We start from the raw sequence: 9,481 nt of genomic DNA on the forward strand, positions 1-9,481 counted from the left end.
GTTATGTTCCGAAATCCCTCAACACACCGTTTAGGGCGCAGGTTATCTCCCTGTCAGCCCTACTGGTCCCTGATGAGGAAAGAGACGCGGGCCTCCTTTGCCCAGTCAGGGCATTGCGAGCTTATGTGTCTCGCTCGTCTGTTTTCAGACAGACAGAGCAGCTCTTTGTTTCGTTTAGCGGGCGTTCTAAGGGACTAGCCGCGTCGAAACAGAGCCTATCCAGATGGATAGTTGATGCTATAGCGCCGGCATACGCCTCCAAGGGCATGCAGTACCCGTTGGGTGTCAGAGCGCACTCCAAGAGAGGCATGGCCTCTTCGTGGGCCTGGTCGAGTGGGATTGCCTTGCAAGATATTTGTACGGCGGCGGGCTGGGCCTCCCCGTCTACATTTATAAGGTTTTACAACCTAGAGGTTCCCGCCCTGCAGGCCAGGCTGCTGTCGGTCTAGTTAACCAGTATTATCTGACCTGATGCTCTCAGCTCAGAATGCTGCATCTACTGAGCACAGCTCGATGATCGACAGTGAAAAGCAGTAGCACAAGATGTGCCTGGGCAAACTGTGTAAGACCCACATGTCCCCATCAGTTCAGGCCATACCCCGCCCTGTCTGTATGATGAAATTCGCGTCTAAGCGACGCTGCCATATGTGGAAGAGTGCGGCTTCGCCCCTCCCTCTTCCCGGACTCCCTGTGAGTTCCCTGGGTGATTGTGCACTATATGAACCCCGGGCTTTCGCCCTTGGGTCTTTGGTGTCAGATCTCAGCATGCACGGCGTTTTGCATTGGGTCCCCTAGCGTAAGATATCTTACGCAGTACGAGAGACCTCTCGTAAGAGAACGTACTCGGTTACTAACGTAACCTCGGTTCTCTCTAGAAGAGGGAACGAGTACTGCGTATCTTGCCGTGCATGTGCACGCTCTGGTTGCTTCGATGATGAAAAACCAGATAATAGCTGCCTGCGAGCGGTATTTATAGGCCTAGACCACGCCCGTTTCGGCGGGACGTGACGCAGCGGGCGTTGGGTCTGGCGTCACGCCAGGCCTCGCTCGATAGGCTGCTGCAGTTGCCGCAGAGCAGCCAATAGGCGCGCGAGCTGCCTCGCCTATGTCTGCATGCTGCCGCAATGCGTTTTGCATTATTACAAAATTAAGGATAATTTTTGGCTTCAATATCTCGCGGAAAAAGGATTTTCCCCTAGCGTAAGATATCTTACGCAGTACTCGTTCCCTCTTCTAGAGAGAACCGAGGTTACGTTAGTAACCGAGTACGTTTTTCCGAGTTTTGATTGTCATTTTTAGGAAAAAAAACGTAAGTCCGATCAGTCTGAAAAGATAGAGCAACTCGAGTCAGAACAGTTTGGGTTCTGAGCCGAGTTTGGAGTATGTAGAGTTAAAGCTCTAGGAGGAGTTTGAGTTGTATTTTTTTGTAAGAATAATAATAATAAGTTTAATAAATAGGATTTCAGTAAGTTGGCTCTTTCAAGCCAACTTAACTAGATGCGAAAGTTCGTCGAGACAAACTTTAAGTTGGCTTGAGAAAGTTTGGAGCAGAACGTTTTATTGCTAGGCAGTTGCTATGATGTTATGGGTGCTATGGTGTTGGGTGCTAGGTGTTGCTATCCGGTTGCTAGGGTATTCTGGTTGGTTGCTATGGTGTTGCTAAGCGGTTGCTAGGTGGTTGCTTGGGTGTTCTGGGTGGTTGCTATGGTGTTGCTAGGCGGTTGCTAGGTGGTTGCTAGGGTATTTTGGGTAGTTACTTAAGTGTTCTGGGTGGTTGGTAGGTGGTTCCTAGTGTGTTCTGGGTGGTTGCTAAGTTGTTGCTAGGTGGTTGCTATGGTATTTTGGGTGGTTGCTAGGTGGTTGCTAGGGTGTTCTGGGTGGTTGCTATGGTGTTGCTAGGCCGTTGCAAGGGTATTCAGGGTGGTTGCTAGGCGGTTGCTAGGATATTTTGGTTGGTTGCTAGGGTCTTTTGGGAGGTTGCTATGTGGTTGCTAGGGTCTTTTGGGCGGTTGCTAGGGTGTTCTGGGTGGTTGCTAAGCGGTTGCTAGGGTATTCTGGGTGTTTGCTAGGCGGTTGCTAGGGTTTTCTGAGTGGTTGCTATGGTGTTGCTAGGCGGTTGCCATGGTATTTTGGGTCGTTTTGAGGGAATGAGTTAGTTCTGGTGTGCAATGCAAGAAGTGCATGTGATTACATGTGTTTGTTATTCTTGAATGCAATGCACAAATGCACAACGTTAGATCGTTCGTGCAATGCAGTTCAACAACACACATGTTATCATCTAATCCCTTTAATATGAACACGGGAGTGAGTTAGTTCTGGTGTGCCATGCAGTGCAAGAAGTGCTTGTGTTTGCATGTGTTTGCATATGTTTGCATGTGTTTGCATGTGTTTGTTATTCTTCAATGCAATGCACAAATGCACAACGTTAGATCGTTCGTGCAATGCAGTGCAACAACACACATGTTATCATCTAATAACTTAATATGAACACGGGAATGAGTTAGTTCTGGTGTGCCATGCAGTGCAAGAAGTGCATGTGTTTGCACGTGTTTGCATGTGTTTGCATGTGTTTGCATGTGTTTGTTATTCTTCAATGCAATGCACAAATGCACAATGTTAGATCGTTCGTGCTATGCAGTGCAACAACACACGTTATCATCTAATCCCTTTAATATGAACACGGGAATGAGTTAGTTCTGGTGTGCAATGCGATGCAATGTAAGAAGTGCATGTGTTTGCATGTGTTTGTTATTCTTCAATGCAATTCACAAATGCACAACGTTAGATCGTTCGTGCAATGCAGTGCAACAACACACATGTTATCATCTAATCCCTTTAATATGAACACGGAAATGAGTTAGTTCTGGTGTGCAATGCGATGCAATGCAAGAAGTGCATATGTTTGCATGTGTTTGTTATTCTTCAATGCAATGCTCAAATGCACAACGTTAGATCGTTCGTGCAATGCAGTGCAACAACACACGTTATCATCTAATCCCTTTAATATGAACACGGGAATGAATTAGTTCTAGTGTGCAATGTGATGCAATGCAAGAAGTGCATGTGTTTGCATGTGTTTGTTATTCTTCAATGCAATGCACAAATGCACAACGTTAGATCGTTCGTGCAATGCAGTGCAACAACACATGTTATCATCTAATCCCTTAATATGAACACGGGAATGAGTTAGTTCTGGTGTGCAATGCAGTGTAAGAAGTGCATGTGTTTGCATGTGTTTGTTATTCTTCAATGCAATGCACAAATGCACAACGTTAGATCGTTCGTGCAATGCAGTGCAACAACACACATGTTATATCATCTAATCCCTTAAAATGAACACGGGAATGAGTTAGTTCTGGTGTGCTATGCGATGCAATGCAAGAAGTGCATGTGTTTGCATGTGTTTGTTATTCTTCAATGCAATGCACAAATGCACAACGTTAGATCGTTCGTCAATGCACTGCAACCACACACATGTTATCATCTAATCCCTTTAATATGAACACCCAGAATACCTTAACAACTGCCTAGCAATACCATAGCAACCACCCAGAACACCCTAGCAACCGCCTGGCAACCACCCAAAAACCCTAGCAACCGCCCAAAATAACCTAGCAACAACATAGCAACCACCCAGAACACCCTAGCAACCACCTAGCAACCACCCAGAAAACTCTAGTAACCACCCAAAATACCCTAGCAACCACCTAGCAACCAACCAAAACAGCCTAGCAACCACCCAGAACACCCTAGTACCAACCAAAATACCCTAGCAACCACCTAGCAACACCCAAGTAACCACCCATAACACCCTATGTATGTTATCTGTAGGGGATCTGGGATCTGTATTAGGCCCTCTGTTATTTTCAATATATATGATGCCACTTGGAAATATTATAAGGAAACATGGAATTAGTTTCCATTGTTATGCTGATGACACTCAAATATATATTTCATCACGGCCGGATGAAAACGCTACATTTTCCAAATTGACAGAGTGTGTTAAAGATATAAAAGATTGGATGACGCGTAATTTTCTTTTATTAAATCCAGACAAGACAGAGGTAATACTTATCGGTTCAAAAAACCGCCCACAAAACCTCGCACAATACAACTTTAACATCATAGGATGTCCTGTTACTTTATCCTCTACAGTAAAAGACCTGGGTGTTATACTCGATTGCAACCTGTCTTTTGAAAATCATATTTCTTATGTTACAAAACCAGCCTTTTTCCACCTTAGAAACATTGCTAAGCTACGTAATATGCTATCAGTTTCTGATGCAGAAAAGTTAGTTCATGCATTCATGACCTCGAGACTGGATTACTGTAATGCTTTATTAGCTGGTTGTCCTGCATCCTCAATAAACAAGCTACAGTTAGTCCAAAATGCCGCCGCTAGAGTTCTTACGAGATCAAGAAAATATGATCATATAACACCGATTTTATCATCACTGCATTGGTTACCTATAAAGTTCCGTATTAATTACAAGGTATTGCTACTGACTTATAAAGCCCTAAACGGCTTAGCTCCAGTCTATTTAACGGATCTTCTATCGCCCTATAATCCATCGCGCTCTTTGAGATCACTAAATTCAAGGCTTTTGGTCATACCTAGGATATCCAGAACCACCAAAGGAGGGAGAGCATTTTCACATTTGGCTCCAAAACTCTGGAATAGTCTTCCTGATACTGTTCGTTGCTCAGACTCGCTCTCCCAGTTTAAAACTAGATTAAAGTCGCATCTCTTCAGCCAGGCATTCATATAATCCTACAGTTCAAACTACAATCCGGCCTCTATCCAATGCCAGAGGAGAACTGGCCCCCGACTGAGCCTGGGTTCTCCCAAGGTTTTTTTTTCTCCATTAAGGCACCTGATGGAGTTTTAGGACACCATTAGGTCACTTGATGGAGTTTTTCGGTTCCTTGCCACTGTTGCCTTTGGCTTGCTCAGTTGGGGATATTTTGGGGATATTTAATTTAATTTTATCAATCAATAAATTCCTCTTGAAACAAACTTTGTTGTATTATTTTAATTTAATACTGTGAAGCTGCTTTGATGCAATCTGTATTGTGAAAAGCGCTATACAAATAAACTTGACTTGACTTGACTTGACCCTAGCAACCGCCCAGCAACCACCCAGAACACCCTAGTAACCGCCTAGCAACCACCCAGAACGCCCTAGTAACCACCCAAAATTCCCTAGCAACCACCTAGCAACACCCTAGCAACCACCCAAAACATCCAAGTAACAACCCATAACACCCTAGGAACCGCCTAGCAACCACCCATAAGACCCTAGCAACCACCCAAAATATCCTAGCAACCGCCTAGCAACCAACCAGAATACCTTAGCAACCGCCTAGCAACACCATAGCAACCATCCAGAACACTCTAACAACCGCCTAGCAACCATCCAGAATACCCTAGCAATCGCCTAGAAACACCCTAACAACCACCCAGAACACCCTAGCAACTGCCTAGCAACCACCCAGAATAACTTAGCAACCTGTGTGTGTGTGAAAACGTCAGTTTGGATTAGAATTTTTTAGAACTCCCCAATGTTAAGTCAATGGGAGTTTTTCCGAGTTTTGATCGTCATTTTTAGGATAACCGTCAGTCCGATCAGTCTGAAAAGATAAAGCATCTCGAGTCAGAACAGTTTGAGTGTCTGAGCCAAGTTTGGAGTATGTAGAGTTAAAGCTCTAGGAGGAATTTGAGTTGTATTTTTTAGTAAGAATAATAATAAGTTTAAATATAGCTGCGAGCAGTGATTGCGGGCCCAAGCCGGTGGCACAGCCACCCTGGTGCCTTTAGTTACACTAAAGGCACCGGGGTGGCGGTGTCACCGGCTTGGGCCCTCCATCGCTGCTCGCAGATATATATATATATATATATATATATATATATATATATATATATATATATATATATATAAATATATAAATATATATATATACACACACATATATATATATAGTTTTATATATATATATATATATATATATATATATATATATATATATATATATATATATATATATATTCATTCCTACTTCCATAGGAATTCATTGAAAACGCTCGCTCTGCTCCGCACCATTATCAATGTCTGTGCGGACGAACATATTTTACTTTCGTTTTTAAGTTAGCGATTCAAAAGCCCCCAGCTTTCCGGTGGGGAAATATTCTCACCGTCACATACCTAGTATATTTTCATATAGATACAATAGGCCTACCTGATTTTGAACACAAGACGGCAGTATAGCACTATGAATTACATAATTAATTTTTTGGACTAAAAAAACATTCTGGATATTTTTAAACTTAAACAATTATTAATAGAAAAAAAAAGAATAAAATGGGTTTAGTTCTGATATTTGTATAATTTTATATAGAAATAAATGGTGTATAATTACATTTTTAGAAGATAGGAGGTTTTTAGTGTTTCCTTTTTTGACATTACTTTAATCCCTCGCCATAGCAAAACCGTTTGAGATATTTATTATTCGTTTACAATTTAGCATCTTTAATGTATTTTCATCATGTTGAAAAAGTTTTGTGGGAATAAAATAAACCACTTAAGAGGAGTGGGTAAAAATTCAGAGGCTGATTTTGCAAAGAAATCCACATTCAAACCAAAATATCTGACTTCCTGTTGGTCTGAGCTAATGACTGTAAATTAGAAAGTTGTCCGGCTTGATGAGACCAATATACGTACTGATTTTTATAACTGTGGGTAAAACTAACCCCCCCACTTTTGTCAAAAGCATTTTGAAAGTGACACACTTCCTGCTACCAGTTGGTGGCGCTATAACTTTGACTCACAATAGTTACATCCATCTGATCGGCCTCTTACCACGAACACACTGCTGAAGTTTCATCAAGATCAGTTAATGTGTGCAGAAGTTATAACACTTCGTGTTTCTCTTTTCTCGCCATAAATTCGTTTCCTCGCCACGGCCAAACCGTTCGAGATATCAAAAATCCGTCCGCAATTTAGCATCCTCAATGTCTTGACTTCATGCTGACCGAGTTTTGTGGGGATTGGACGAATTCTCTAGGAGGAGTATTTCACATTCCACAGCAAGCGTTTTCCAAACAATCCATAATATAACTTCCTGTTGGGCTGGCGCAAAACTTAGAGCACGAAAGTTGTTCGGCCCGATGAGATCTATATGTGTACCGAGTTTCATATTAATTCATGCAAGCTAGTTTGATCTATGGACCAAGTTTTCGGACCCCATTCCAGGGGGCGCTGTTGAGCCCCCCTGCCACGCCCGGGTACCAGCTTCAGCCAGGCCCTGATGGCCGCAGGTTCTGACCTGTGTGCAAAGTTTCATGAGTTTTCGAGCACGTTAAGGGCCCCAAAAGCCCCTGAAACCTTGAAAAACAATTATAAAAGCAGTCTCTCCTAACAGACAAATCCCCCACACCCCACACACACACAGAGACAGAGAGAGAGAGAGAGAATTCTCTAAAAAATCACATTCAAACCAAAATATCTCACTTCCTGTTTGTCAGAGCTTATGTCTATAAATTAGAAAGTTGTCCGGCTTGATGAGAACAATATACATAACGATTTTTGTGACTCTACTTAAAACTAAGCCCCCATTTTTGACTAAAGGTGGCGCTACTGAGCCCCTCACCACGCCCGTTTCTGAAACTTTGCACATGTCTACTGGCTAATAAGTGTGATGTGTCTGTCGAGTTTCATCCAATTTCAAGCATACTAAGAGTCTCAAAAGCATCCGAAAAGAATATTAAAGTTTGATGCGTTGCCACGGCAACAGTAAATTGAGACCTTTCAGGGCTTGGGCCCTAATAAATAATCCTACCGAAAACAATAGGGCCTTCGCCCTTTCAGGGCTTGGGCCCTAATAATAATAAATAATCCTACCGGAAACAATAGGGCCTTCGCCCTTTCAGGGCTTGGGCCCTAAATACAATTTATTTAGAGTACTTCTTTATTGCACATTGCACATTTCTAAATAGTAAGCCTACAATGTGTTTTAATATCACTATTGGTAGGGATAGTATGATCTCTGTATAATATCAGTCTTTAAATGCCCGATATATAAAGTGTACCTAAAGTAAACTGTCAAATATACTATAGTTTTAAGTATATCTTTAGTTGCACCTCAGCCTCATCAATAGGGCATAAGCTTGTGTTTAACACCTTTGAAACAAACTAACCCTGGAACAGAGCCTGCTCCGGAGCAGGTTATGTTCAGAGAGTAAGTTGCTGGCTACTGAAAGTTGAGGTTATCCGCTTACTTACCCTTAAACATAACCTGTCACATAACCTGCTCTCTGGAATATCCCCTGTAATGTTTTTTTTCTAAGGCATGTTTATAAATGTTACTTAAATGTCCTAATTGAACTAAGGCCTAACCCTGGCTTAATCTAAGCTCTGTCTGTGAAACTGGGCCATTACCCAGATAGCAAATTGGTATTGGGTTGAATCTGGTTGAATTTCAGCTGCGAGTTTGGCCCACATACTACATGGAATTACGGCCCAAGATTGGCCCAAAAGCTACTTGCCGAAAGTAAACCAGTAAACCATGCCGGAAGCAGACCAAAACTCACCCACACCTCCGTCCATGTCCCCAGATATCAGCCATAACTGGCCCACAACAGTGCCAGAATCCCCAGATGTCAGCCAAAAAAATAATAATTTGCCACCATCTTTACCCAGATCTCACGCACAACTAGACCAATATTATGCCAGAATCCCCAAAACTGAAATAATATACATATCTTGTGAAATAAAAATAAAAAAGTCAGAAACCAAGCAAATGCAAAGTATATTTTATTGATGTTGACAAAAATTAAATTCTAATCACAGCCAGATAACAGCAAAAATAAAATGCAAATTTTTCTTGAGATTTACAATAACTTAAAATTAGTTTTCTACATTAATATCTTGCAATGGTGTTCTTTTTTCTTGCCATCCTCATGGGAAGATGAGGCTAGATGAAACCACTGTTTATGTTTAATTCTTAATTTTATACATATGTACTTACATTTATTTATGCCATTTTTAGTCAACTCAGATTCCAAATTATAAAAATAAAAAAATAAAAAAAATTGAATCAAACAAACAAAAAACATAATTTGTTTCAATTTCAGATGCAAAAAAGTTCACATTTAATTATTATTATTATTAAATATCTGTAAACCACGGCTAATAATTATAATTATAATAACATAAACGCACCAACAAAAATATTATAATTTATTTATAACAAATATTACAAAATCTTTTGCCAAGCAAGTTTCTTCAGCAATGTTTAGCAGAATGGTTGCCAAATAACAGAGAGCAGCAATGACATTTATATAAATCACATTTATTTAGAGTGAGCAACACACAGACGCAGTGGTGTAGTAATTCTGATGTAATGAGGACACAGGCATGTGCTTGTAGAGTATTTTACAATGACTTACAACTACTTTTACAATGCTCAGTCATAAGGTCACTAT

General features: G+C 41.3%; 1 long non-coding RNA gene across 1 annotated transcript in view; it reads right to left on the minus strand.

Annotated features, from left to right (window-relative positions):
- LOC309474511 overlaps positions 1-5,722 on the minus strand; it is a 240,002-nt gene extending 234,280 nt beyond the window's left edge. Inside the window, exons 1-2 of the long non-coding RNA XR_014197348.1 lie at positions 5,138-5,722; positions 3,507-3,673 (exon numbers count right to left, since the gene is read on the minus strand). This is a non-coding gene — a long non-coding RNA (uncharacterized lncRNA). The remainder of the gene's footprint in view (positions 1-3,506; positions 3,674-5,137) is intronic.
- Between the last annotated feature and the right edge of the window lie 3,759 nt (positions 5,723-9,481).

The sequence above is a fragment of the Leuciscus leuciscus genome (assembly GCF_965113295.1).
Source record: "Leuciscus leuciscus genome assembly, chromosome: 14".
In the NCBI taxonomy this organism is placed as follows: Eukaryota; Metazoa; Chordata; class Actinopteri; order Cypriniformes; family Leuciscidae; genus Leuciscus; species Leuciscus leuciscus.